General features: G+C 39.3%; 1 protein-coding gene across 1 annotated transcript in view; it reads left to right on the top strand.

The window, feature by feature from the left end:
- LOC122815806 (arylsulfatase A-like) overlaps nt 1-13,069 on the top strand; it is a 351,804-nt gene that overhangs the window by 124,114 nt on the left and 214,621 nt on the right. The window lies entirely within an intron of this gene.

Raw genomic sequence — 13,069 nt, 5'->3', positions numbered from 1 at the left:
TTGCACCTGGCTCACTGCATAATCATAGGAAGGCAAAGGGGTTACAGGAGATGTAGCCATGAGGTAAAGACACATGGCTATCATACCAGAATACTAATGGATTTTTATGTATTTATTTATTGACATTTGATTACTGGGAAAGAACAACTTGGTAGAAGCTCATTTTCAGAGGAGGCCCAAGGAAAAAAGCTCCAAATTATTACAAAACATTTTAAGAACAATAATTTTACAATATTCAAAAATAAAACAAAAACATCTGCAGTTTAAATAATTATAACATTGGTTAAGAATCAATATGAGGTATATGACAATCATTTAATATTTAGAGAAATTTTAGACAGTTTGTAGACAAATTAAAGGTAAGTTGGTCTAATACATATAGGAATTGCAATATGAAGTGAGGGAAAAACAACCTAATGGTACATTTAGAGAGAAAGTCAGAGAAGAGAATTAGATAGCAATAAAGAATTAAGTGAAGAAGGGAGAGTAAGGCGGTATAAGAATTGAAAAATAAACTTGTTCACATTTAGGGATATAGTTTATCCTGGTTTTGAGCAAGAACAAACCAGCTTATAGCTAGGAGTCTTTCAGAGTGGTTTCAAAAGATGAGATGGAGGCTGTAGACCTGGTGGATAGAAATAAGGAGTTCGCCCAGCAGGTTTACTAGGTTTGTAGACAGACAGGAGTTTTTGGTCAATGGATCACAATGACCGACTGGGAATATAGCTGTGTAGAATATGTTTTGGTGCTGGACAGGCAGATGGATGCTGGATCATTTTATAGGTGGTAAGAAGTTGTGTATATGTTGGTTGATGTGGCATTTCTAAACAATTTAGGCTTTTCAGTGCTAAACAGTGGTGGTTCTGTAAGGGGTATGTGGTACAAATTTAGCAACTATGTTATAACATTGTTCAAGTTTTAATTTTTGTGAAGTTTGGAGGTTAGTAAGGATGAGAACAGCATAAAGAGATGTGGGGAGGAGATAGGTAATGACAAGTGTAGTTTTAGTTGTGTCGGTGAGAACGTTTTTGGCTGTTTAAAGCACCCTAGTTTTTGATGAGTTTTTCTTATGCAATTTTGTATATACAGATCGAATGTAAACTTATCATCCACTATTACCCCTAATAGTTTGCTATGAAAAGTGACTTCAGTGGTTGTATTATCAAGAGAGAGAACTTTACGTTTTGTTTTTGTTTTTTTCATGGGAGAGGGATTTCAGGGAAAAAAGTAGTTTATCTTTTTTTTGGGTTGAACATGAGTTGTGAGTTAAGAAGCCATGTTTCAGTAGCTGTTAAAACTTCCTGAGTAATTTTTTGGAGGTGTACCATGTTGTCAGATGTGCAAGTAAGAGTGGACTTATCTGGGTATTGTATTAAGGTAGGCTGTTGTATGGAAGTATGAAGGGTGTTGGTGAAAATGTTAAAGAGGAGATGAAGGATAGAGCCTTCTGGTACACCAGTGGAGACTGGGAGGTATGGAGAGAGCAATGAGTGTCATTTTACTGACTGCTACCTATTGGACAGGTAGCTTTTGAACCACAGAAGGGTGGGCTGAGAGAGACCTAGTGAGGACATTTGAAGAAGTTGGCTGTGATAAACTGTGTTGAAGGCTTTAGACAAGTCTAGAAATAAGGAAAAGACTAGTCTGCCATTATCTCTAGCTTTATTGACAGTATCTACATAGGTAAGAATGGCAGTGCTAGTACTTTGGGGAGGGTGGAAGCCATGTTGTGTGCACAGGTACACTTGCAGTATTCACTCTCCATAGTGCCTCATACTTTTGTATGAACAGCTAGTAGGACTATGTAAGGTGTATATAGTAACAAATAAAATCAGGTCTTTAAGTTATGCACAACGTACTGTGATGCAGGAGAGCAACAAAACTTTCCATGATCATAAAATTAAAGCATGTTGGTTGACAGATGGATTTTTATGTATGTGGAAGGAGGAAACTATACAACATATGTAGTGCTGTTAAAAAAATGGCAATTTAATGATTGTAGCTCTGCTCTGGAAAGAAGTGCATTATAAAAATTGTTTTAGTATTGTAGTGGTATTGCTTATCTTACAATTGTGTGGGGTAGAGGAACAGAGCTAGGTGAGTAAAGTCCTGTTATAGTTTCCTTTCTAAAACTCAAGAAAAGTGGTAAAAATAAGGGTTGGGGGGTCACTTTTAAAAAATGATATTATATACATGGTAGTTGCCACTTAATTAATGCTACCTTGCATTTACATAAGGCAGAATGTGCATCTGACTGGACCCACCTTTTGTAGCATTTAAGTAGCAGGTAAATGGCCGCAGTGATTTCTCTTACTGTCACCACTTATGTCTTTGTTTTATGAGAGTTTGAATGCAGTTAATTCAGGCACAACAGATTGGTGATGAGTCCAGTCCATTTGTTCAGGCATCTTTTCAAGACTATAGATTGTAAAATCAGTGAAGGGGAAGAAAATACAAATAATTAATTAATTGATTAATTAATTAATTGAAATAAAAATTGTACAGTAGACAAGATGAAAAATCTGATGTTGGCATGAATGTAGAAGGTAATTACATAAGTATTCACAAATAACGCATTATGGGCATTCAGGACGTGCTTCTGTCTAACAGAAGCACTGATCACTAATTAGATTTAATTAAGTTATGTGCAGTGATTTTTTTTGTACATAGTTTATTTATGGCAGCACAAGAACTTGCATACAGACTAATTGATGAGAATATGTACAGATTAAGTTGTGTAGTGCGATTTTATGCTGCTCAATAATATATAAGCAGCAATATCAGGTAGGTGATTTTCTTTTCCTCTGTAACAGGAGCCTGTTTGCAGATTTTAGATGAAGGGAGTTATATTTCACAGAAGGGCCGTACAATAGCAAGGTAGTTAGCTTTTCTTCCTGACAGCTACGGTCTTCATATCTGGTTCTGTGTGTTTTAATCCCATCCCCTCACTAGCACTGTACAACTGAACAGTTTCATTAACTAAAGCTAATTGCAGAATATCCTTCCCCTCTAATAAACTCTAAAATCCTGAATTCTTTTGTGTATTATTTATTATTTTTATTTATTTTATTTAAGTTTGATGACCGGGGAAGTCCACTCAGCCAAGAAGAGCCCGTTTTCAGTGCAGACCTGGGGAGAAAAGCTCCACAGTAATTGCAAGTTACATTTCACATGTTGCAAAAGGACATAGTTCATACAGCTAATTAAACATTTACAGATAAGCTCCATGATATTTGCAAATGGCTTGTCACAATGTTACAAAAATGAAAAGACATAATTCAATACAGAAATTTCAACATTTACATAAAGCGAATATTTTTGTTATAAACTCAATTGTAGGTTTAACATTTCAAAATATATAGCTACTAGCCATAAGCAGGTTAGGAAATATTATGCATGGAGAGGGTAATAGTATAATTGAGACTGGAGAGTATAGTACAATAGATATTAGAGAGAAAATTAGTTTTTGGTAGGGGGGGATTATTTTGGGTGGGATGAAGTAATAGTAGATATATTTGGATGAGTCAGTGCAAGGTGGAATGAGGGGGGGAATCTTATAAAAGAATATGACATGTTTCTACTCCCCCACACCCTAATGCCAAACACATCCTTTTCTGCATTGCTTTGCAAAGCACAGAGCTCTAAGTAGCTAGGTTCCTTTGTACCAGCCATCGTGCAAAATTACAAAGTAAACTTTCCCTTTCTTAACATCCTTTGCCAGTAAGTGTAAGGAAAGACATTTTGACTTGTCTCAAAAATGAAATATCATACAGATGCAATGCTCAAGCAAACTACCAAATCCAAAAGACAGTATAGAATGAGGGCATGTTTCGGATCCATGTAGACCTGCACGTAATGCATGCTGTTCATAGTATACCTGTGCAATATAGCAATGTCTCGTGCCAACCACAGAGTGCTGACACGTTTAGTTTTAAAACTTTTGACATTTACCTGGACTTTTCTATACTGAATGGATGATTAAGGATTATTTTATACTTTTTTACAGCTTGATAAGTGTGTTGAATTTGAACATTTATACAACCTGAATCAGAATGCCTTGAATTTTCCTTCTCATGAGAACATGGAAAACTGTGTGATGTCAGCCTATGAGTCTGTTGATATCTGTTGCTGCTGTGAAATTTGACTGTATCACTGAGGCTGCTGCTATCTTTCTGCAAAGGACAATGGCTGTACTGCCAGGAGTCCAAATAGAGAGGTCATAAATCAACAAGCAAAGGAGAGTAGTATTGCTGAAACTAAATTCATCCTCAAGTCTTGCTGAGTACTTTCATGAGGTGGACCCAGTTTTTCTCAAAATCTCATCAAGATGATAGTGCTATATACACTGTATTTTATATATTATATATCATGGTCAGAAGTAAAAAAATAAAAAAGATAGCTAGGTGCATAAGACTCAGGATATAAAGTGCCAAATCCTGGTAGGCACACTGGTGCCATGACTGGAAAAATTGACAGTGTAGAATTCTCAAGACGCAGAAACATTCCTACAATGGGGTTAGGCCAGGCCCAAGGGGAGGATGGCCCCCCTGTTGTAGAAGGAAGAAGAAGTCCACAAAAGTGACAAAAACTGATAAGCCAAAAAAGAGCCATATAGATGACAGAGTGGACTGTTGAGGATAAGAAAGAAATTATGTATTGTTACTATTATGGAAGAAGCCCAGAATTTCCAGACAGAAGATATACAAAAAGATTATGAGAGAAATTAGAGGAAAGAAAAATACTTCCACAAGAAAAACTGTCAAAAGCTTCAAATGCAAATGTGGGTTAATTAATACAACAGATCCATGAAAAACCCTATACGGGCCAAGAAAAATTGGGCTGTTTGGAAAAAGAAGCGGCTGAGGAAATGCGAAAATAAAAAGAACAAAAAAGTAAAATATGGACATGGGAAGAAAGAGAGGACTAATATAGTACAATATTTATGCAAAGGAGAAAGCCAAATTTATCAACACAATAATGGCAACCCTAAAGATATTCAAACAGAAATGCAGGCAAAGGCATCCAGATATGTAAAATTTCACAATAAAAAAATAAGATCACAAAGAGGAAATGTAGAACAGAAGATTAGTCAAGTTAACAAAACAGAATATGAAGTTATGGAATACTTGTAAAGTCAAGGATTCAATGTAGAAAGTCTAACACAGGTTATATCACAGCATGATGGATAAACAAGTCCCCAAAGTAAGGAGAAACAGGAAAAGCAGGAGACATCTGAAGAAGAAATATGGACATGGGAAAGAAAAAGAGATTTAATATGGTGCAATATTTATGTAAAGGAGGAAGCAAAACTATTTAATACAAAAAGAGCAGCACCAAATATATTTGAAGAGAAATACAGGCAAAGACACCTGGACATGGAACATTTTGCAATACAAAACGTAAGAAGAGGAAAAGTAGAAAATAGCATTAGTAGTGAAGAAGTTAATGAATTAGAAACTGAGGTTATGGATTACCTGCAAAGTGAAGGATTTAGTGTAGAAAATTTAACTCCGATAACATCAGAGCAGAACAGAACAAAGGACACTCAAATTAAGAAGAAACCAAGAGCGAGAAGCATCTGGTCAGTTGCCATATGAAGATACTTTGGAGCCTTCCATAGGAAACCAGTACAAACTTTTCAGTTGGAGCTGGACAATAAGGGAAGGAACAGGAAACTATGTTAACTCTGACACAGTCAGTGTTGTGGAGTGACAGGCCAGTGAGTTCCCATATGAAACAGTAGCATATGACATGAGATGAAACTGAAGAGAATGTGGCACAGAAAGGTGCTCTGTAACTTTCTATAGAATGCCCACAGGAAATGGAGAACAAAGAATGTACCTCAGTTTAGAAAAAAATAATCTAAGAGAAGAGTTGCTTGATTTAATGGAGATGAACAGACATATCAAGATCATTGAAAGGAATAGACTGCAGAAGGTCAATAAAACCCCAAAATTTAGAAGTTTGATAAAACAAATGAACATAGTAATTAGGACTGTCCATAGAGATTCATACAATATAATAGAAGTAAATAGGCTATATTACTGTGCAGCTGAATTAATAACAGATAAAGTCTTACCACAAGAACAACACAGGGTAGTAAAGGAAAGGAAGGGGAAAAACATTGAATGTCATTATGGAAGTATCAAATAGAGACAACTATAAAGCAATTAAGACAAGAAGTGTCACTGTTAGAAGAGTATAGAGGAGGGAACAGATCAACAAAAATACTCAGAAAGACGTGATAAAAACAATATGCAGTATTACAACAGATCAGGATCTATTGTGCACTGTCACAAATAATAAACTAAAAATATCAGCACAGGCAGAAAACCTTAGAAGATATGTAGATAAATATAAAGGAAAAGTACAAAATAAGCAATTTATTGATGACCCCAAAAAAGATTTATAGAGAATTGGGAAACAAGGCAAAAGGAATTGAAACACCTCAGAAAAATAAGAAATAGATATATTTTGGAGAAATATCTATGAAAATCCTGTGGAACATAACAAAGATGCTAAATGGATAGAAGAAGTAAAAGACAGAATAAAAAGTTCAAATGTACAGGATATGAAATGGGAAGAAGTAATGGTCAGAGAAATTGAAACAAAGTTAAGAAAAGTTCCTAATTGGAAAACCTAGACCCAGATCCAGAAACCTAACTTCTGGCTAAAAGTATTAACATTTTTGCATGAAGATTTAGCCATGAGTAAGAACTATTTATATGTGCACCCCGTACAGACACCAGCCTGGTTAACAACAGGAAAAACAATGCTCCTATTTAAGAGCGAACCTGCAAGCTATCCTAAAAACTATAGATCAATAACTTGCCTTCTGACAACATATAAACTATACATTGGAATTGATGCCAACAGAGTTTATAGTTATTTAGAAGAAAAGTCAGTTAAGGCAACAGAACAAAAGGGTATCATTTGTTGTTAAATAAAGTCATAATGGAGAACTGTAAAAAGGGGAAGAATCTAAGTATGGCATGGATAGACTACAAAAAGCATGGATAAAAGAATGCTTAAAATGTGTAAGATACACCCTACACTGATCGATTACATTACAGTGACCATGAAACAGTGCCAAACCACTTTGCAGTTAAGCCATGATAAAGGACAAATTATTATTCCAGGGATAAAATTCAAAGGGGGATACATGGTGATTCTGTCACCACTACTCTTGTCTTGCCCTTAACCAATTAAGCTGTCTACTTAACAGATTAGGTCATGGATACAATTTGGCTCCCAGAAAACAACAAAGTGTATAGACTTATCATCTTCTTTTTGTAAATGATTTAAAAATGTATAGTTCATCGAATGAGGAACTGAAAGCACAACTGCAAGTGGCCAAAACTTTTTCAGATGATATAGGAATGTTATTTGGTCTTGATAAATATGCAAAAGCAACCTTTAAAGCAGGAAAGCTGCAGCAACAAGAAAACATAGTTTGGGACAAGAATGTGATATAAAAGAACTTGAGCAAGAGGAAGTGTATAAATATTTGGGAACTGATGAAGGATCAACAATAAAACATGAACAAATGCGAATATAACTTATGAATATTTTAGAAGACTTAAATTAGTACTGAACACTGCGTTGACATCTAGGAATAAAGTCCAAGCTATAAACCAATTTGCTTTTCCTGTCCAAACTTACAGTTTTGGAGTGACTGACTGGCCCCAAAAGGTGTTAGATAGGTTGGACAAGAAAACAAGAAGGATGCTTCTTGCTCATCAAATGATTTATAAAAATCAGTGCATACCAAGTTTATGTAGGAGGTATGGGCCTACTTTAAACTGATTACATGTATAGATCTGCAATCGTGGGGCTGCATACATCTCTGCTGACCTCACAAGACCCAAATGTAGTGAAAGTTTTGAAACATGAGGAGAATAAGTTTAAGATGACTTCACTACTTAGTTTAGCAGAAGGATATTGGTGTCAAGTGGGAATGGAAATCATATCAGAAGTAGATAAAAATCAAGCAGCAACTGACTGTACCAAAAAAACAAAAAAAAGAATATAAGGTGAAGGCTCAGATGTGAAGGCAAGAAATGTGGAAAATGTATAAATGTAGTAGCAAGTATAGAAAACTCTTGGAACAACCTCATGTTAATCAATATTGAATGCAGGAATAGTTAAGGAGAGGTGAATTTAAACCAAAAGACAAAAGGTTAATATTGGTGGCCCAATACAGTGGACTATATATACGCTGGTTTAAAAAGTCTATTGAACATGTGGGAGAAACAGACAATTGTAGGTTTGTAAACAGAATTGGAAACACACACATCTTGTTGCTGGTTGTGATATACTAATGGCAGAAGGATTGTATACTAAAAGACATAATAATGTGGCAAGACTGTTGCATTGGGGATTGTGCAAACATTATGGTACTGAAGTGTCTGAAAAACACTGCATGAGCCACAAAGCATTATAGAAAATGATGTTTATATCACATGGGATCACCCATTACCAACAGTTCAAAACATAGATGCAAGAAAATCAGATGACCTCCAAACACTTGACCTGACCCAGTTCGGCTTTGTTAAGGGCAGATAATGCCTACTAAACCTGATTGACTTCTTCTAGACAGTCACCAAGGCCACAGATGAGGGAAAGGTGGTTCACACAGCCTACCTTGATCTCGCCAAGGCGTTCAACATCATTCCTCACTCGGGTATTATAGAAAACCGCTACCCCAAAACAAAACACGTACAACACATAGCACACAAAGTCAGTGTGCCAAGCAGTCACAGCCCTTTAGGCTGAATAACACACCTGATACCCTTGTAATAGGTGACTCTATTGTCAGACACACTGACGTCCCACTCACCAGGCTGAATAAAGAGAAGGTCACAGTGAGCTGCCTGTCAGGCGCTAGGATCCGCCACATAAGGCAAGCACTCAGGTCACTCCAAAGCAAATACAAATATAACTCAGTCATTGTACATGCTGGCGTGAATGACCTGAGACGTACCTCCCTCGACTACATGAAAAGAGACATAGAGGAGCTCTCTGATCATGGAGCCCAGGCCGGTATGACCCTGACCTTGAGCAGCATCTTACCCTCACCTAGAATAATGCTACAGTATAAAGACAAAATGATCGATTTTAACAATTGTTTAAAATTTGGTGTCATTCAAAGGGGATCCAGTGTCTGTCAGCCTGGGATGACATGCTCGACAAGCCACGTTGCTTCGCTAGGGACGGCTTGCACCTGTCACCGCTGGGCTTTCGGATATTGGCAAAGGCTCTTACCACCCCCATAGTGCCTTTTTAGGCAAGGCTCAAAAGTCAAACCCACCTCCATAGACAGCACAAGGAACAAGAAACTAATGGTAATGCTGCTAAACGCCAGAAGTCTTAACCTCAAGATGCATGCACTCGAAGCTCTCCTCAGTATGGAGAACATTGATATCTGTGCAGTGACAGAAACCTGGTTCAAGGCTCCAGAGAGCACCCCAGCACTACCAGGTTATACCTCATATCATGCTTTTCGGTCCCAAAATCCAGACTGAACCACAAAAGGAGGGGGAGTTTCCATATTTATCAAGGATATTCACACCTCCAGGTTAGTGGCAGTGCACGAAGTATCGGAGACCATCCATGTGCAACTGACAGTGGGCAAGACTGCTTTTCAGTTTATAGCATCCTATAGACCACCCTCTCAAAGTCAGGAATCCCACTCGGCTTTCCTGAAAACATTGGAGAACACTAAGATCTCTCTGAACACCATTATATTGGGCGACTTCAACTACCCAAACATAGACTGGGAGCACTACTCAAGCCTCAGCACCTTAGCCCAAAGGTTCCTGGAATTTATAAACTCAAATGCTATGGAACATATAGTCACCACTCCCACAAGATGGGAAAACATACTAGACCTGATCATTACCAACATGGGGACGCTATGCTCCATACCAGAAGTATATCCCTCATTGGTAAGATCAGACCATAAATTCATTTCACTGGATATCCACATCCCGACCCCACCCCCAGCCCAGAAAACCACAGTGAAAAACTTCTCAAAAGCAAACTTCACACTTCTCAAAACTGAAGTGGAATCCTTCAAGGCCCCAGGGCCAGTGGAAACTACGGCCCAAACTGCAGAATCCTATATAAACGCATTCTACGGACATCTCCAGGAATGCATGGATCATGCTATCCCAAACAAAATCAAGCCCCAATCATCCAAAGGCAGGCGTCCAGTCTGGTGGACCCCAGCCATAAATAAACTGTACAACAGAAGGAGGAAGCTACTGCATGATAGTGCAAAATCCCTAAAAGGGAAGGCATCTCAGATCAGTACTAGCAAAAAATTACGATCCCTCATAAAATCCTCCAAGGCCAGCTTCGAGAGAAAAATTCCACAGGGCACTAAAGACAATCATAAGGCTTTTTTCAGTTATGTTAGGAACCTGGGATGCAACTCCCAGACTTGTTCTGAGTTAATTCTAAATGACAAAAAATACACTGAACCCACAGACAAGGCCAATATCCTGGCAGACAGGTTCAGTGCAAACTTCTCCACCCCCTCCCCCCAAAAGAGCAAGTATCTATCCCAGCAGAGTGCAGCCTCCCAAACATCTCTGATGCTCAGGTGAAGGCCGCCCTCTCCAAAGCAAAAAACACTGCTTCCATGGGACCAGATGGCGTCCTGGGTTGCATCCTACATGAACTCCAAGAAGACTAATCCCACAAGTAAAACTGCTGTACAATCTCAGCCTCACTACAGGATATGTGCCCAAAGAATGGAGTACAGAAACAGTGGTCCCACTCCACAAAGGACCCTGGAAACTATTGCCCCATAAGCCTGACTAGCCTAGTCTGCAAGGCTATGGAGAGGATCATCATGGAACTCATAAACAAAGACATTGGGGACCTACAGACACTAGAGCCTACCCAATTTGGCTTTGTCAAGGACAGATCTTGCCTTTTGAACCTGGTCGACTTCTTCGAAACAGTCACCAAGGCCATAGATGAAGGGAAGGTAGTCCACACAGCCTGTCTGGGCCTTGCAAAGGCATTTGACACAATACCCCACTCGGGCATCGTAGATAAGCTATCCAGCCTAAATATAAACCCCTATGTCACAAGATGGGTCACAAACTGGCTCAAAGACAGAACCCACAGAGTCAGAGTTGCTGGAGACATGTCAGACTCAAAACCAGTCACAAGTGGCTTCCCACAAGGTTCTGTCCTGGGACCTCTCTTGTTCGGTATTTACTTTTCTGAGGTACAGGCCAACGTGGGAGGACTATGGCTCACCAAGTTCACAGATGACTGCAAACTGGGTGCCATAATCGACTCTCCAGCTGACACAAACATCCTTCAAAAGGTCTCAGAGACGGATAACTGGTGCCAGAGCCATGGTCTAAAGCTAAATGCCAAAAAGTGTATAGTCATACCCTTTGGCAAAAACAATGTGCCCACAAATTACCACATAGGTGGTAACCCATTAAGTACAGAGAAAGTAATTAGGGATCTGGGGACCCAAGTTGATAGCAATCTCTCCTTTGACAACCACATTGCCAAAGTGGTTAGAAAGACCTTCTACATAGCCCACCTCATCATGAAAGGGTTCACATCTAGATCAAGAGAGGTAATTGTGCCCCTTTATTCATCCCTCATCAGGCCCATCATAGAATACAATGCCCCCTTTGGGATGTACCTTACCCGACACCTGCAGCAATTAGAAAGACCCCAAAAGTACCTCACCAGGAGGATCAAGGGACTCAAACAGATGCCACATGCTGCTCGGTTAAAAAAACTCCAGCTCTACTCAGTTGCATACCGCCTACTTCGATACGATCTATGCCTGACATATAAAGCTATGTCCAACCCAGAATTAATGGACATGCTCCACCTCAGTAAATCTAAATCCCTTAGAGCCACACGCTCGAGGGACTTGAACCTCAGCACAGAAATAAATAGAACATGCTGGAGGGACAGATTCATAACCCAGAGGCTCCCTTCGCTCTGGAATAGAATTCCAATTCATGATAGGCAGAGCACCTCACTGACTCTCTTCAAGAAGAATCTTGATGAGTGGATGGGAGAATGTAGGTTTGTCCCGGGGATTACTTCCGTGTCACTATTAGACAGAGGCACAGTAAACTAAACTTTAAAAAGGGCACAGTATACTCAAATCAAGGGGTGGCATAAGCCAAACACAATCGGGCTAGGCTTATAAATGCCCCAGGGCAGATAGCCTAGTATGAACCTATGAACTCACCAGCCTGAACATAAACCCCTATATCACAAGATGGGTTGCCAACTGGCTTACAGACAGAAAAAGGTAAGAATAGCGGGCTCCAGGTCCGACTCTAAACCAGTCACAAGTGGTGTCCCGCAAGGCTCGGTCTTGGGACCCCTGCTATTCAGCATATACTTCTCAGAAGTACAGGCAAACACAGGAGGACTATGGCTAACCAAGTTCACTGATGACTGCAAACTGGCAGCCATAATTGACTCTCCGGCTGACACGGACATCCTTCAAAAAGGCCTTACTGAGACAGAAACCTGGTGTCAAAGTCATGGCCTCAAAATAAATGCCAAAAAATGCATAGTCATCCTGTTTGGGAAAAACAAAACACCCACGAATTACCACATAGGCTGCAGCCCCCTTAATACAGAAGAGGTAATAAGAGATCTGGGGACCCAGGTAAATAGTAATCTCTCCTTTGATAATCATATTGCCGAAGTAGTTAGGAAATCCTTCTATGTGGCCCATCTAATTACTAAAGGGTTTGCATCTAGAAATAAAGAGGTTATAGTGCCCCTCTACTCATCAGACCCATCATAGAATGCAATGCCCCATTTGGGATGTACCTCCCAAGACACTTCCAACAGCTGGAAAGACCACAAAAGCACCTTACCTAGAGGATTACTGGCCTCAAACATATGTCCTATGCAGCCCGACTGAAAAATCTCTGGCTGCACTCAGTGGCATATCGCTTACTCAGAGGTGATCTCTGCCTGACTTACAAAGCCATGTCCAACTCAGAATTGATGGACATGCTCCACCTAAAGAAATCCAAGTCACTGCGAGCCACGCGCTCTA

Source organism: Protopterus annectens, chromosome 11.part0, assembly GCF_019279795.1.
Source record: "Protopterus annectens isolate FY-2018-M chromosome 11.part0, PAN1.0, whole genome shotgun sequence".
Taxonomy (NCBI): domain Eukaryota; kingdom Metazoa; phylum Chordata; order Ceratodontiformes; family Protopteridae; genus Protopterus; species Protopterus annectens.
This window is presented reverse-complemented; position numbering and strand designations above follow the sequence as displayed.